The following is a 15,984-nucleotide window of genomic DNA, read 5'->3' as shown; positions in this document are numbered from 1 at the left end:
GACATTATCTATTTCTCCATTTGACAGGAGAGGAAAGTAAGTCTCAGACTTCATGAGACTTGACAAGGCCCCGTGAACAGCTAAGTGGCAAAACCAGGACTCCAAAGCCAGCATTCCCAATACTCCATTCCTACCTCCCAGGATCATCCCAGAATCACCCCAGAACAGCAGGTGGTCTGTCCTCTGCTTAAAACCTCCAGCGACGGTAAGCTCACTACCTCACAAGACACCTACCAGCTAGCACTTACTGCGCATGAATTGGATGCCACACTCTGTTCCAAGGGCTCCGGTTACTCAACTTATCCTGATTCTACTCCTGTGAGGCAGGTACTGTTACTTCCTTCTTTCCAAGGGGAAGATATCGAAGTCTCCTCTGTTCACTGACTTGTCCGCAAGATAATAAATGACAGACCAAGAGCTAACAAATACCAAAGCCCAGACCTTCAATCCTTCTGAGGAATTTCATGACCTATATGCCTAGGGGGACCCAGGAGAGTCCAGTGGGTCCAGTGGGCACGGCAACTGGGCGTCTCCACCACTCACTAGAGACCATCACCAATGCCTACAGAAGGGAGGGCATGTTTCCAATGGCCGTCATCCTAAAGACACCTCAGACCCTCTGTACACAAGACAAACCCCGCCTAGAATGAAAGCTGTCTGTGAATGACCCATCAGCATTCCTTAAGAAGGCCATGCTGCTCTATTCACGATCGCCTCCTACCGTATGTGATAAGCTGTGATGTATGGTGTTCATTTACTCTACTGCTCCCGCAGAAATATGGCGGGCACAATCAATTTCCTTGTTTGTTCTCTGACCCACTGTTCTTGGGTTAAGCAGCCTGCTTTGTCTACATTTGTCAGTTGATACAAGCTTCTCCCTGCCATAGGCACTGCTATTGATGAACATCGTCAGAATACGGAGCCTTGAATAATGTATAAAGGATTCAACATGCAAAGTGTCCCTAGGAAAGGGAGGGGGGTTGGGGGTGGGGAGAGAGAGTGTTATATGTTTTCTCTGTTGGAGCGCCTTCATTTACAAAGCATATTTGTCAAGTCTTTTGCTAAGAGTAATGCCACGGAACAGCCTCCCATCATTCTTGTTAATGGGACTGTCTGTGTGTTACAGTAAACAGCTATAACTCTTCTGCTAGAGCCATTGTACAAAAGGCAGAGTTTTTCAGCATCCAATTAAGGGTGTCTCCAATTTGCCAGCCAGCTTCATGAGTGCTGTGGCTCAGCCATCAGGCAACCTGGGCATTGTGAGGCTTCTCAGAGGACAGAGGGAGCTGGGAGGGCTGGGCTGCCCTGCCTACACTCAGCCAAGGGGTCTGGAACTCAGCCCTCGTCCTGGACAACCCCTGCTATCCTTCGAAGGCTACCACGTCATACCAGCTGAGTGTTCAAAGATGTCGGCCTGGTATGCCAGGTCTTTCCCAGACTCTTACAAAGACAGGAGAACATACGAGCTCTGGGACACATCTACATGCATTCCAATCTCAGCTCAGCTACACGCTAGCTGTGGGACCTTGGGCAAGTTACTTGACTTCTCTGAGCCTTGGTCTCCAATGTGTAAAAGGGGACAAATCACAACACTTGCTTTAGAGGGTTGTTTTGAGAATCAAGTGAGACTAGGTGATGCACAGTCAGTCACACAGCCATTGTCAATCATCATCACCCCTACCCTCGGACATGGCTTTTTCCTCACCTCTCTGTGCCTAGTAGATCAGTATGCATTTTTCACATTTCACCTCCTGACAACTGCACTCAACAGACACTCGTCTCCATTAAGATTCCCAGTAGGGAGGGAGCTGCCAAGAACCAGGTCCACACATCTGTCCCATAACTACCTTCTGGGGTAGGTTCCACAGCCCCATTTCACAGATGAGAACACTGAAGCTTGGAGGGTTGCAATCGCTCACTGAAGGGTTCATGGCTCTCAGGTGACAGAGTAAGAGCTAGATACCCAGCCTGCCTGGATCCAGAGTCCTGTGCTCCCCACTTCTCTCAGGTCTAGCCATGATCCCAGCCCAGGGTCAGGCCTCCCCACCTGGCCCTAATTACAACCTTTTCGGACCGTATTCCCACATGTGTGGGTCTCAAGGAAGCATCTAAAGTCCTTAGAACCACAGAATGTCTCAGTTTTATTCTTGCATGTATTTATTTTTTAAGTGTGTGAGATGCTAAGAACCTAAGGTTGTCATTCATTTCATGTGCCTGCATTTTGTGGTCTGAGAAGCAAGGGTCTGGTTTCAGGAGCTCACCCAAGGCCATGCATAGAGTGTGTGGCAAAATCAGGGTTAGAACCCAGATCCCCTGATCTGTAATGCACCCCAACCAGGCAGACACATGATCTTTCCAAGATGTCTATTCACTGGCTCTGGTTTTCGTGCCTTGCGGGAAGAGGATGGAAGGGTCTTCAGTCACCTGCCTCCTGTCCTGGTCTGCATCCCTCTGCCTACAGTCCTGCCGCCTCCTCGGTGTCACTTTGTCCAGGGAGATGGAGAGTGGCTTAAGCCTTCCTCCAAGAGGAAAGCTTTCATATCCACTCACTCGGTCCCCAGCAAACCATCTGAGCATCAGCCGTGCTCCCCATCTCGTGCTGGGAGCTGGAGAGCTGGTGATGGGCAAGACACGGACTTCATTTGCAAGGTTCTCCTACAACACTGGGGAAGAAGGAACAGTAACCAGGTGCACACAGAGGGGCTGAGGGGCGCGTGCTGCAATCATGACTCTGTGGAATGTGTCCAGTGCTCGGTTTTGCATGGTGCTCTTCTAAGTGTTATGAAAACATTAACCCATTTACTCCCCCAAACCACAGACAAGTGGTTTACCATTTCTTTGATCACCTAAAGCACAGAAAGGCTCTTAAAGTGTTCCTTAGTTGATGGAAGCACATGCAAAGGGCAACAGGACCATAAAAGAGCGTCCAAATTTGGGAGAGATTTCCAGACAAGACCTGGTCGTGGAGGAGATGATTCTTCTTAAAAGGGAAGTGGTTCCCCCAAAGATGGTTGCACATTGTGAGCAGAAGCCCAGATGAGGATGTGCAGGCACAGGTCTAAGACACTGGGGCACGAGAGAGCGTGACTTGTTTGCGGAACCAAAGTAAGGCTCCTGTGCTCTAGGGGAGGCCTCTTCCGAGGCAGGAACAGACCAAGGACATCTCTCAATGTCCCATTCCTCAAGGCCGTTTGTCCCTTAAGCAATTTCACTGAGCACTCACCGTGCGCCAGGTTGTGAGATGACAGAGGTAAATAAGACCCAGCATGTACTCACAAAGGGCTCCCCGTTCAGAGGGACAGGCAGACTATTTTAAGGATTGCATTGCAAAGACAGTGCTTGACAGTCGCCTGGGGCACTACGGAGTGTGGGTGACAAGCGCTGAACCAGGGACATCCAGAGAACGTGGTGCCTGTGCTGCATCTCAGTGTCACGAGGAAGAAGCCAGGTGTTCCCTGCGTTTGAGGTCAAGGGGCAGCAGCAGCAGAAGACGCGTCAAAGGAGCACACAGCGTGAGCAAACGTACACGGACAGGAAGTTACCTGTTGTGTGCAGCATCCTTGGCTGTTACAACAGCCATCCTTCCCTTGGCGCGGGTCCAGGCATCAGCCCACCAGGTGTTCTGGGAAGATAGTCCCCGCCCTCGGAAATGAACCATAATGTCTGGACCAATCACAGTCATGTCAGTGATTGGTGTAGGCACGTGGTCCAGTGGTAACCAATGCGGGAGCTTCTGAGGAAGATATTTCACCCACAGTAAGAAACAGACAAGGAGGCACGCCTGGGTGGCTCCGTTGGTTGAGCGTCAAACTCTTGATTTCAGCTCAGGTTATCATCTCATGGTTCATGGGATCGAATCCCTCAGCAGGCTCCACACTGACGGTGCAGAACCTGCTTGGGGTTCTCTCTCTCTCTCTCTCAACCTCCCCTACTCAAGCATGCTCTCTCTTAAAATTAATAATAAAAATAAACTTAAAAAAAGAATAGACAAGGAAAAAAACTCCCCTTCCTTCCTGAGGATGCAGGAAGGCAGGATACCTCTCTCCAGGTTTCTTACAAGGATGAGGCTGGAAATAGATTTATATTCTACGTGCAGAACAAAGAATAAAAAGAAGTTGTATCCTTCTTGAGATCATAGTGCCTCCAAACCAACCAGCCTGGGATGGTCCACCTCTGGACGTTTTATTATGTAAGACATTAAAGACCTGTATATTCTAAGCCTCTTATTGGTTTGTTTTTGTTTGTTTGTTTTGTTTTTTTAATGTTTATTTATTTTTTGAGAGAGACAGAGCGCAAGTGGGGGAGGGGCAGAGAGAGAAGCAGACACAGAATTCGAAGGCTCCAGGCTCTGAGCTATCAACACAGAGCCCGACACAGGGCTTGAACTCACGAACCGTGAAATCATGACCTGAGCCGAAATCAGACGCTTAACTGAGGCGCCCCAAGGCTCTGTCGGTTTGAATTCTCTTTCTTATAACGCAAAGTATCATCACGGCCAAGGAGAAGCTACCAGCAGCAAAGTGTGGCTAACGCAAAAGGCAGCAGTGGTCAGTGGGGATGGGAAGGTAGGTTTGGGATGAGGAAATTATCCCACACATTAAAGGAAAGTTTCATTCCAAGGTCAGCAGAGAGAAGGAGAGCCAGGGAGGTGTGGGGCTGCAGGAAATGGAGGTTTAATGTTTGTGTAAATTGAAAGAAGGAATCTACTTGGAAATGAGAAAAAGCAAGATTAAAATGGAAAACACAGCCCCAAAGCTATTAATACCCAACAGATCCAAATTGAAAAATAAAAGCAATGGGTGAAGCATATAGTTCTCAAAATGAATTCGTGTCATAAACCATTAACATCAGCTCTACCTTATTACCTGGAATTCCAGGGAGAGGGGCCGCAAGCCGCACGGGGCACATGTCTGATTGGAGGTGTGCCAGAACCCTGCTCCCAGGCCAACCCTCCTCCCTCCTCTTGAGACCACCCTGCTCTCAGCATCCTCTCTCACTCTTTCAGAGGCCAAGGAAAACCCAAGCTGCCCTTGTCCTGGAGAGGATCTCAAGCATCAGCAAATGTGGTTGCCAAGAGGTTCTGAAGGTGTGCAAGCTCCTGGTGAGGTCACCCCTTCTTTCCTCCGTTAGGCATCCCTCCCTATATAGATCTCCAAGACCACCCTGTCCATATTAATGTCCATAAGTATTGAGCAGTGTCAGCTCTGACCAGTAAATGTCACCTAAACCTGGGCCTCATTCAGGGGAAAAGGGGGCCTGGTAGGGGCTGTGATGTCCCTGAGGATCCTCAAGGCCCCCCACTGTAGCACCCACACACATTACCGCTTCAGAACCCTTAGCTCTGGCATATGACAGCACGTTGTTATAACGGCTTGTGCTTTGAACCCAGACTCTGATTCAGATCTTAGCTCTGCCATGTCCCTGCCACATGACCTTAGAATCGCCAAGCATCAGCTTCCTGGTCCACAAAATCAGGCTAAGCATGCCAGAGTCTCATGGGGACCGTGAGGATTAAATCAGAAGTCGTACAGGAGTGCCGAGACCAACAGGAGCTCAGGCAATGTTGATTTTCCCCCACTGGTCTCCCAAGCTCTCATGGCTTCTTCTGAGGTTGTTCTTCCTGCTCTAGAAAGGGTTTGGGGTCTGCAGAGTGCTGGAGAAGAGACAGGATACTCGTGTGTGGCCCATTTTTCCATCCTTGAAAGTTTAGGTCCTCTGTAGGCTGAGAGGCTCCGCTGCAGAGAAGCATCTCCTGGGAGACTGAAGGCCACGTGTCCTCTGCACAGGAGACTCAGGGTGGACCCACAACACCTGAGTGTCTGGCCACCAAAGGCTGACCCACTCTCAGCACCCACATCAGCCAGTGAATAAGTCCAGAATGGCCTTCAGTCGGGAAGGATCTGCCACAAGCTGTCTCTCTGCAGAATGCATCAGAAACCCCTTCCCTGCAAACAAGCTGGCCCAAACAAGCCACGCTGTGGCTTCGTGTGGAACGCTAAACAGCTCTTTGTTCTCCCTCTCTCTGCTCTGCCCCTCTCCGTGTCATTACCACACAGCAGCCAGAGCTATGCGGAGCCACTCAGCTCTTCCCCGCAGCCCCGAGCAGGAAATGCAAAGCCGTTAATTGGCCCTAAAGTTCTTCTATGATCTCACTCGTCTTCTCTCTCACTACTCCCCCGGAGTCCCTTCCTCAGCCCAAACTTCAGTCTCCTCACCTGTGAAATAAAGACGATGCTGGCTAAAGGTGACGGGGGACTAAGCAGGAGAAAACACAGAAGACGTGTTGCACCAGGCTAGATGGCTCCCGGATGCTACAGAATTTCCGAAAAGCGGTTCCTCACCCAGCAGACGGGCTTCATCTTGTCTAAGTAAGTACCCTCTCCTCTCTTCACAGGAGACTCTGCTGGCACCCCATTTCTCTTGGTCTCTGCCAACCGTGCTGCTCAATACACACACACACACACACACACACACACACACACACACACGCGCGTGCGCGCACCCCTAATAGACAGCCAGCCATGGAAGATTAGCTCCAGGAGAGCTGAGAGGAGCTGAGGCACCATGCCGCTAGCAGCAAACGAGCGCTCCTTTGCACAGAGCTGCAGGGCACAGCAAAAGGCTGCCAAAGCCCCCAAAGTGCCCACAAGTCTCCCCAAGGCTCCCCACCTTCTTCCACGAGCCCAGCCCCAGTAGCCAGCTCAAGACCACGCTCCCCTCCCCAGCTGGCCCCACCTTCTCCTCCACGATGCACACTCTGGCTGTCTGGGCTCCATGGAGTCAGCACCGAGAAGGCCCGTGCACGTCTCTGCCCTCGACCTGAGTCTCACTGCCCGGGGTCCAAGGAGCGCCTCACGTGAGCCACAGTTAATTGATCATCAGTCTCCACGGGGGACAGGCCCTTCAGCTCTTCCTAGGGCCCCCCAGCAAATGTGAGGTGCAGTCTAGTCTTTCAGGGGACTCTTCCTGTCTCACGCATCCACTCCAGCTTTAGGGGTGTCTTTCTGTTAGGCAATTCTTCATAATCACCTAAAATATAGTTCCCACTGGGGCAACAGAACGCATCTAAGACCGAGATGGAACGCCCTCCACCTGGGCATCTGTACGACCTGGGCATCTCTGTACAGCACTCTGTACGACCTTTGTGGGTTCGGGTCCCATGCATGGTCCCACATTATGCTATCTCGTCATCTTATCATGCTTGCGTCTTCGAGCAAGCGTGGAGCTCCTTGAGGACAGAGGCCAGGTCTTCATCCGTTGTTCCACTGAATTGTTTTGTTAATTATTTTTTAATGTTTATTTATTTTTGAGAGAGAGAAAGAAAGAGTGCAAGCAGGGGAGGGGCAGAGAGAGAGGGAGACACAGACTATGAAACAGGCTCCAGGCTCTGAGCTGTCAGCATGGCTCGAACTCATGGACCACAAGTTCATGACCTGAGCCGAAGTCGGATGCTTAACCAACTGAGCCACACAGGTGCCCCCCATTCAATTGTTTTTTTTTTTTTAAGGCAAAGCAAAACAAACAAACAAAAAAACAGACTGTGGAGCCTCACAGACATGAATTCAAATTCTAGATCTTCCCTGCACCAGCTAGGCAACCTGATGAGACACTTAGTTTCTTTGAGTCTCCTGCTCTTGTCTATAAAATAAAGACGAGAATCCCTGCCATGCAATGTTATGGTGTTGAATAAAGTGAATATAAAGACAGACACGAATGAGAGAAAGAAGAGAAACCAACCATTGCTGAGTATGTACCATTACTCCAGATGCGGAACAGATGCTGAATCTGAGTTCGTCCTCTGCCTTGTTTCTCACACACGCCCTCCCTCCACCCTGCATGCCCTCCTTCCGCCCTGCACGCGCCCTCCGCCGCTCAGCACCCCAGCCACTCTCTGTGCCCCTATCCGATGTCAGCATCGCACTGAGTGCTGGCGGTGTGACCACAAAGCAGGCGCACTCCCCATCATCAAGGATTTTGCGCTTTAGTGCAGGATAAAGCAAAAGAAACAGAGAAGTTACATTGTCATGAGACAAGAGGACGGCTGTGCAAAGACTGGCGGGACCCCACCAGAGGAAACGTCTCAGGGACATAATAGCCAAGTGATGCCCGAAAGCCGAGCTAGATGCGGCAGGATGAAGGAAAGGCCTGAGGCACGTTCAGGGCACTGGAAGGGGGAGGGGATAAGAACGCAATAATGGGCGGAAAGCTAATCATGCCCAGCCTCATCAGCCAGGACTAAGGGCCAGGCACGTTTCGATGGCAAATGACAAAAACTAAGCTCAAACTAGGTTTACCCAAAAAGGAGAAGACAGTCATCCACCTAGCCTGGTAAGGTACCTGCACAGCCACAAAACCGGAAGATTCAGGAAGCAGGGCCTCAAAAGCCCCATCCATCCTTCCTCCACTTAACATCGCTCTTCAGACAAGGTGCAGTCAAGTGCTTGGAGAGGAGAGTCCGTATTCCCCTGGTTTTATCAGTCCCAGCAGAAAAAACGATTTTTCAACATCCCTATATGTTGCCCAGGCTGGGGTGCTTCTGGCTCTGCTTGGGTGACGCCTCCTCACACTGAGCCACTTATAGTGGCCCTTGGAGGGGCCGCTCTGATTGGCCAGCTCCAGCTCATATACTCAGTGCTGCACAGACAGTCACAGGGCCATCACACCACGGTCAGGAGTATGGACAGCACTGGGTGGCCGAGTGAAACATTTAAAATCTCTGGCAGCTCAAGAAATCACGGCTGGATAACACAGTCTTAAGAGGAAAGGAGAGATGGGCAGCTCGGGGCCTTTCTGAGGTCTACAAACAAAACATGCCCAAAGAGTTTACTTTATTTTCAATTTTTCCGAAGACATTTCCCCCCAGGGCATCCAGGGCTGGCTCTCTGACCTTGGAAAACAGACCCTTCTGGAGATTTCAGCTCCTATCACTCAGAAAATGGAAGGGGTGGGGCGAACAAGCTTTTCTCCAGACCCCAGATATCAGGAAACCAAGACCTGAGTCCAGTGACTGTCAAAGTCAGGGAACGGCTGGTCAGTCACCTTTACCGGTGTCCTACCCTGAGTAGGCCGCAGCTCTCCCTCTCTCCCTTTGCCTTTGCCAAGAGAAGAAAAGGCAGCTATGTTCTTCCCTGCCGTGTGGCCGAATTCCAAGGGCCGCTTGTGACTTCTATAAATTTTCCTTTATTTATTTATTTTTTCCTTCAAGCCATCTGGGACTCTGGAAAGCAGTCTCATTCAGTTTCGGGTGTTTTTCCTGAAGGCAAAGGATGAGTACCCTGGGGAAGAAGCTTGCCTGACTCTCAGGGTCGTGAAAGTTTGGGAATCTAGGCTCCTGTGGCCTCATCAGTCGGAGGGGGGGGTGTTGGGTAATGGACCGTTCCTGGCGCCTGCTGGGGAGTTGGGCAGGCTGCTGTGTAGACCGCAGAATCCCATCCTCCGAGTCCTCAACAACACCCCTAACATCTTCTCTGCACTCTCTCCTACGCAAGATCATTTTGGCCGAAAAGTCCAGAAGCATAAATCCCAGCATAGTGTTGAACTGTATCAGTTCCTTCTCGTGACCTTAGATGAGCCACCTGATGTCTTTGAGCCTATGTCCAGGTCTGGAAAACGAGGATGTAATCTGATTGTCTTCTTCTGTCATCCTGTCTACAAGCAAACACCTCACACAAACCTCACTCGCCTCTCATTTTGTGGCAGAAATGGCAATAAGAGGGGCAGCCAACAGAGTTGAGTTGTAGGACATTTTGGCCATATGGTGCTAAGGGCTGAATCGTCAAGTCCCCATCGTCAACCCAGTGGTGAACATCCTGGCCCAAGCCTCATTTTACAGACGAGGAAACTGGAGCACAGAGTGGCCAAGCAAGCTGCCTGCGATAACACAGCCAGTAAGCGGCAGAGCAGGGATTTAAGCACAGACTGTCTGATTCTACAGCCCATGATCACACACCATTATAAATACCAAAGTGCCTCTCAGCGGGGCTTATGGACAAATAACACAGCTTCTACCCCTGAGCTGCTCTCCATCCAGAAGGGAGGAAGTCTTTCACGATGTTGCTGTTATATTTATTTTTCCATCTGCAATGTTTGCGTTTGAGGTGGCTCTCCGAATTACCTTTTCTCCTGCCATTGCATGGGATCGAATAAATATTGGTTGGAATTATCAACTTTGATCCCAACAACTACACTACGGTATAGTCGTTATCAGCCCATCTCGCAGATGGCAGAATCGTGGTCTCAAGTCCCAAAGCCGATAAGAGCTTAGATCCTGGGCCTATCAGACTCCACATCTTGTCGATTAACCCCCAGGCTGCAGAGTCTGTGTGGGGTCCTCTCCCCCACGTGCTCCTGCCTGCCTGCCTGCCATGGCTGCTCACCTCTCAACTTTCGGAGATCTGAATCTACATGTGTTACGTGGAGACCTGAGGGCTTTTTTATCCTGGTTCAGATTTCACAGATGGTGGGGTGACAGGGGAGATCATTTACCAGAGCCTCAGTGTGGAGTAGGGATACCATGGAAACAGGCAAGAACTGCATGGTTTGTTCTGTTTTGACCCTATTTTCATTTGGATGGCTGGATATAAATCAGCGCTTCATATCCCACATCAACCACAGCTGTCTGGGACAACCACTAGATATTCAGGGAGGTGAGGCACCTGTTCAAGGCCACCAGCCTGGACACGGGCTGACCAAGGAATTGAACTCAGGTATTCCTGACTGCAAAGCTCCCCTGTTTCCTGCATTTTATATAATATGTTGTCACCAACATTACACGATCACTTATACCAGTAGCTCTCAAGGTGGCAGGTCACAAACCAGCTGCACCAGAATCACATGGGAAGCTTTTAAAAGTTCAGATCCCTTTGACCCATCTCTAAGACTGATTCTGTGTGTCCCAATCAATGTCTGGGAATACGAAGGGGGTTTCTGGTAGGTGCTTGTTCTGTTTTTGCTTTAAGCTTCCTGGGTGATTACAAAGACCAGCCAGGCTTGGGAAACACAGCCAGGAGTGCAACACACAGCTGCCTGCCCTCCACCTCCGTATCGAACACAGTCCACGGACCTCTTCTCAGAAGGTCCGTGAGGACAGCCCATCCCTGCGACAGATGATGTCAACGACTCACATGAAGGAGGTATGGAATCCAGAATGGCCATGGTGGCGAGATGTTCTCAACACATTCTCCTTTCCAGAAACTTCTGTAGAAAGAAGTATAAGTACAAGGTGTTTACCCAGGGCAGAAACACTCAGCCATATCCCTTAAAACTATACATCCTCAAAACTTAAAAGTTCGACAATACCAAGTATTGGTGAGTCGTCGGAAATAGGTATTTTTTAAAAATGTTTTTAAATAAATAAATATTTATTTTGAGAGAGAGAGCATGCGAGCTGGAGAGGGAGAGAGAAAATCCCAAGCAGGCTCCACGCTGTCAGCACAGAGCCCAACGTAGGGCTCGATCTCACAAACCATGAGATCATGACCTGAGCCAAAATCAAGAGTCGGATGCTTAACCAACTGAGTCACCCCAGTGCCCTGGACATAGGTATTCTTTAACAGTACTAGGAGGAGGAAGGTAGAAATTGGCCACCCCATTGGAGAGGAAATTTCAGAGTCTATATACAGTACATAACAACTTTAGTATGCCCATATCTAAATTAGTTTCTATATTCCACCTTAGAGAAAAACTCACGTTAAGTGCAAAAATAAAAAGCACATTCGATGAAGATCAATTCTAAAAATTGCAAACAGCCTAAATATCCAGCAAGAGAGGGTGGTTAGGCAAAGTCCATCTCTCCAATACTACAGGGCCATGTAACTGAACGTGATAGGTCTGGACGCACTGACATAAAGAGATGCTCAGACATACCATCAAGGGGAAAAGCAAACTGCAAACTAATTCAAGCAGCAGTACGCTTTGGGCTGTGTGTATAAAGAACACTGTATACACACAAAAAGAGATGACTCTACATGTGCATATTGAAGTGAAATGAAAAGACAAATTTTGAAATGGTGCCCTTCAACCCAGTCCCAGTCTTTGCCTCTGGGAAGCAGACTCTGGACCTGCAGACAGGGGTGGAACTGTGTCCACAGGGCATGAATTCTCTACTATAATAATATAGGCGTGTGCACGGTTGTGACCCGTCAGCTCGTTGTCTTTGGAGCCATTCATCTCTTGGAAGAATCAGAGTCTTGAGTTTATTTTGTCAATAGTCACAGCCTGTGTTAATGGAGGAAATTTTTTGTTATTGACTCAAGGGTACGGAGAATGACAGCACTCTCGGGTACCAGGTCCCTACCATACAATGAAGGCTTGACATCAGGAGATGTGTGGGGCTCCCCGTGGGAGCTGAGAGAGTGAGGATTTGCAACATGGTTGGTCCCATCCCTTGACACCTCCTTCCTCCTCCCTCCCCACCACTCTCATTTGGAGCTTGATGGAGGAACCATGGCATGATGAACTGGTTCCGACCATCCACCAGCCACGGACCAGTTGCATGAAACGGTTTGCCCACGGTCATCATCCTCGGGATCCAATGGGATGCTGTGTGTTCAGAGAATGTCATTTTGTGTTCTTTCAAGTCTGAGACTTTGTCCTCTGACTTCCAGAATAGGAACCCAGCCCCGAGACTACCCCCGCTCGGGTCATGTTTCCTACCACCTCCCCATTTGCAGTCCGGAAAGTCAAACTTGTTGCGTTTGAGAAGCAGGCATCCCTGAGCCCAGTGCCGTGCAGCCCAGCTATTTCTGTGGGCTGTGTGCCAGCCCGGCCCCCAGCAACCTGCCTCGGCTGTCGGCACAACTCCGACGTGTCAAAACTTTCGGAGAAGAGTCATTAGTCTCAGAGAGACGGGGAAGGAAGGATGTTTTGCCTGGGGCATCTCTTTGAAAAGGTCTAACTTTCTAAAATGGTAAATAAGCCAGACTTCTTTTGCGGGGGTGCACCGAGGGGCAGAAGTGGCTCCGTCAGGGTATGACCTCCGGGAGCCAGCTGGTGTGTGAGACATCATTACTTCCCGAAGTTTTATCCCTTCCTCTGCCGCGTTTCTGCAGCGCAGCCTGGGAAGCCAGCTCCGAGAACAGCCTGCAGAGCTCCGATTACACAGGCAAGCACCGCGCTGAGGATTTTATTAGGTGGAGAGAGTTAAAAAAAAAAAAAAAAAAAAAAAAAAAAAAAAAGCCAGAACACTAGCTGGGGGGAGAAAAGCCCTTCTGCCTTTAGATAAAGGCGAAAATTATTTTATAAGCATCTGGAGCAGCAAAGCTTGTGAAAGGTGAATATGCCATTCAGCCGGGCTCCTAATCTTCAGCTTGCAGGGCCCACATTTCTGAGTCAGCTCGTGGAGACTCCAATGTGATCAGGGAAAGGAAGATTAGGCCTAACAAGATATGACTGAAAGTCTCAGGTCGCCTGTGACAGCCTCCAAGTTCGGATTCCCTGCCTCTGCTCTGAGGTCTAAATTTTAGGGTCTAGTTACCTCTTACTTAAATCCCATAAACTCATGTTCCCTGGGTATTCATCTTTTATCCTCCTGTTCTCCTGGAATAAACTGCGCCAGAGCTAAACACCTTCACCAGTAGTGGCTTTGGAAGAACCACCAGTAGGCAATCGTCTCTCATTTTAAAGAAGGGAGGGGGGAAGGAGGGCAGGGAGCGGGGAGGAGGGGTGTCTGCCTCTCTGAAACTGTGCAAGCTGCAAGCAGAGCCCTGCTGTGAATTCGGGCCTCGGGGGCAGGCGACGTGCCCCAACTGCTCATGTACGTGGGCGGAGGTGCAGCGAGCAGGGCAGTTCCCCTGCCCCTACAGTCTCTCTCAAACCCGCATTCTTCCCTGGTCCCCACGGCCACTTCCCCCATCCATTCCATTGTCACGTCTCCTCTCTGTAACCATCACCACTGTCTCCCTGCCTCTGTCCCCCTCTCCCAACCTAGCTTAGAGCTGCTGTGGTGGCATCTCTGTCTTCCTCACATACAGTAAAACCTTGGCTCGTAAGCATAATTCGTCCCGGAAACACGCTTGTCCTCCAAAGCGCTCGTGTTTCAAAGCAAATTTCAAGAAGCATTGGCTCAGCTGTGACCAGGTGACGTTCGGCGTCCCGTGCTGCTCGCATGGCAAGACGTCCCTCGTTCATCAAGTTAAAAGTTATGAGAAATGTTTGCTCATCTTGCAGAAGAACGCTTGCACAAGTTACTCCCAGTCCAAGGTTTTACTGGGTTTATGGAGCACCTACTATGTGCCAGGCAGCATGCTTACCACTGGGAGAAGAAATTGCAAAAAAAAAAAGGACAGACACCATCCGTTATGAGCTAAATTATGTTCCCTGCCCGCCCACATTCCTACGTAGGAGAGCTAGCCAGCCTCCATATTTCAGAATGTGACTGTGTTTGCAGACAGGGTCTTTAAAGAGGTGATTAGGTTAAGATGAGGTCATGAGGGCAGGAGCTCATCCAACGTGACTGGGGTCCTTATCAGAAGAGGAGATTAGGGGGGTGCCTGAGTGGCTCAGTTAAGCATCTGACTCTTGATTTTGGCTCAGGTCATGATCTCATGGTTCATGAGATCGAGCCCCTCATCTGGCTCTATGCTGACAGCTCAGAGCCTGCTTGGGATTCTCTCTCTCTGTCTCTGCCTCTCTCTCTCTCTCTCTCTGGCTCTCTCTCTATCCGGCTCTCTCTCTCAAAATAAATAAATAACTTTAAAAAAAGGAGAGGAGATTAGGGTACAGACACATGAGATGATGTGAAGTCACACCCACAGGCCAGGGAGGGGGGAGTCAACCCTGTGACAGCTTGATCTCAGACTCCCAGCTTCCATGACTTGGGAAAATAAATTTCTCTTCTTTAAGCCACACAGACTGTGGTACGTCCTTATGGCAGCCCCAGTGGCCTAACACCCTCCACGGAGATTAGGGTTTAGTGGGGGAGACAATAATTAGCCAGATGACTATCCACCCGCGTGTACAAGTAAGTACAAGAGTGAGTGATGTGTCACAGGGGACAACGAACAGTGAGATGCGGGTGTGAACGTGGGCACCGAGGCAGATAAATACTGAAAACAGAGATAAGAATAGACATTGAGATGTGGACGTACACAGATCCAGCATATGGATACAGATGCAGATACAGATACAGGTGTGATGTGCATGTGGGTACTGATATGGATATAAATAGCAACATAAATAGCACTGCTCTGGTCTCAGGTGAGCTCAGGGATCCCCTCTGAAAAAGCAACATTAGAGTCAGGATCTAAAGGAAAATGTGGTCAGGGCGCCTGGATGGCTCAGTTGGTTAAGCGTCTGACTTCGGCTCCGGTTATGATCTCGCGGTTCGTGGGTTGGAACCCCGCGTCGAGCTGTGTGCTGACAGCTCGGAGCCTGGAGCCTGCTTCTGATTCTGCGTCTCCCTCTCTCTCTCTCTCTGCCCCTCCCAGCTCATGCTCTGTCTCTCTCTGAAAAATAAACAACTAAAAAAAATTTGAAGGAGATTGTGGTCAACTAAAAAAATGTGTATATTTGGATATATAATTTTTATGATGTATGTGGGGAGAAATTTTCAAGTAGAGAAAAAGCGTATGAGAAGTATCGAGGGCTGGAAGCAATGTGACCATTCACAAAAGCCTATCTGAGGCTGGACGGGAGGGAGTGATGGTGGAGGGCAGCATGGGAGAGTCTGAAGGAGTCAGGGGCGGCCCCCCACACAGCCTGGACACAGCTGACAGGGACCTTTGGGACCTGGCTCCAGGCCCTTCTGTCTTACATCTCTCCCTGTGGCATCCCCTGGAGACAAACCAAGCTACACATGGGTCTTCAAATGCTCTGTGCCCTCTCTTGCAGTCAAGCCTTTGACAAGAATGTTCCCTGGGCCAGAGCACCCGCTCACTCTTGTGTTCCGTCTTGCTGATCCCTTAAGACTCGGTTCGGAACTCAACTCTTTAGGGGAAGACTTTCTGAGTCCAGCAGGTGAGGCCCACTCTTTGTTTCTTCAACCAA

This window comes from Panthera tigris, chromosome E3 (assembly GCF_018350195.1).
Source record: "Panthera tigris isolate Pti1 chromosome E3, P.tigris_Pti1_mat1.1, whole genome shotgun sequence".
Classification (NCBI taxonomy): domain Eukaryota; kingdom Metazoa; phylum Chordata; class Mammalia; order Carnivora; family Felidae; genus Panthera; species Panthera tigris.
Note: the sequence above shows the minus strand (reverse complement) of the source record.